This window comes from Parus major, chromosome 27 (genome assembly GCF_001522545.3).
Source record: "Parus major isolate Abel chromosome 27, Parus_major1.1, whole genome shotgun sequence".
Taxonomy (NCBI): domain Eukaryota; kingdom Metazoa; phylum Chordata; class Aves; order Passeriformes; family Paridae; genus Parus; species Parus major.
The window spans coordinates 1,602,474-1,603,985 of record NC_031796.1 but is presented as its reverse complement, the minus strand read 5'-3'; the positions used below and the strand labels follow the sequence as shown (position 1 = coordinate 1,603,985).

Below are 1,512 nucleotides of genomic sequence, written 5' to 3'. Positions count from 1 at the left end.
CCTGTGGGAGGGTTTGGGATGTGGGTCTGGACCCTGTGGGAGGGTTTGGGATGTGGGTCTGGACCCTGTGGGAGGGTTTGGGATGTGGGTCTGGACCCTGTGGGAGGGTTTGTGCTGCTGCTCTATGCCAGCTCTGGGGTACATGGACAAATATAGCAAGTTATGCACCGGACAGACCCACACTGCAGAGCTGGGAAATTCCAGCTGGAATGATCCGCTGGGCTGGGCAGGGAGGGCCGGAGGCGTAAATGGCTGGGGCTGTAATCAGCACCTGCAATTAGCCCCTGCTCCAGCTGGCCTCAAAGGCTCGGCCACGAAGTGCAGCATCCCACACCTCGGTTCCTCCCTCCCACCCCTCTCGTGTCACTCCAGCTCCGGCCCTTTCAGCCGTGGCGATGCCGGCCAGGACCTGCTCTCCTGGCTGGGATAAACTCAGCGTGAGCCACAGCTGGGAGAGGATTTATTGAGGGAATTGCTGGGTAGAACTGAAGGGGCTGGGCAGGTGTGGGGGGCGAGGGCAAATAGAGGATGGAGCAGGGGGTCAGGGCTGTACATCGGTCCAGCTGATCCTTGCCAGAGGGGCTGGAGGTCAGGAGATGCCAGACTTGCTCATGGCTCGTGGTTATCCCTGGGGAGAGGAGAGCAGCCATCGTGTGGTTGTCAGCCCCCTGCTCCTCCCAGTCTTTGCATTTCCAGCTCCCTCTGCTTGACGCTCCTTGCGGTAACGCCAAACTGCTGATGACATTAAACAAATTAATATCGGGTTTAAATAGCCTGCGGGAGGCCGGGCCAGGCGTGTGGGGCCAGCTGTCAATCCCAGATTAGCGAGTGCCCCGGCTAAACTTACTGCTGCTGTTAACGACCCTGACAGCAACACCCTGCCCGGGGCTCTGCCAGCGCTGCCCCGGTGCCAGCCGAGCCAGGGTGAAGGCTGGGAGAAAGACCCGTGGTGTACCCTGCCCCAGCGGGGCCCTGATGGCTTTAGTGCTCTTCAGTGCACCAAAATTCTGTAATTTACCCCAAAAGTGCCTAGGGTGGCTGTGGCACACGGGAAGGGACTCGAGCATCTCATGGTTTAATATGTTCATTTTCACTCTGCTTATGGCCCAGTGGTTTCTGCGCAACTCCTTGTATTGTTTGACTTGAGAAAAATATTTAATTCCTTCCTTGTTCTTGTCTCCCGTTCAGGGAGGCAGGGGAGGTGATTGTTTCCCCTTTTCACAAGCAGGTTTTTCATCATTTCCCTGTTTAAAGGGCAGCAATGTAAGCAAGTCATGAGCCTCTCCTCCCGAGAAGAAGCCAAAAATCCTCACAGAGAAGGTGCTGCCATGAGGAGCCCGAGTGCCAGTCTTTGCTGATGAGCTGATGGGGAGGGCAGCAGGCCCTGGGCTCATGAAAACCCCGATCATGGGGGTCTGAGATGAGCACCCCAGCCGGGCCAGGCTGCCCGTGTGCACCCGTGTCACCCCACAGGCTGATGGCTGCCTCAGACCCTGTGTGTTTACTGCACTC

At 57.6% G+C, this 1,512-nt stretch overlaps 1 protein-coding gene across 1 annotated transcript in view; it reads left to right on the top strand.

Moving 5' to 3' along the window:
- ZNF385C (zinc finger protein 385C) overlaps positions 1 to 1,512 on the top strand; it is a 60,185-nt gene that overhangs the window by 28,263 nt on the left and 30,410 nt on the right. The window lies entirely within an intron of this gene.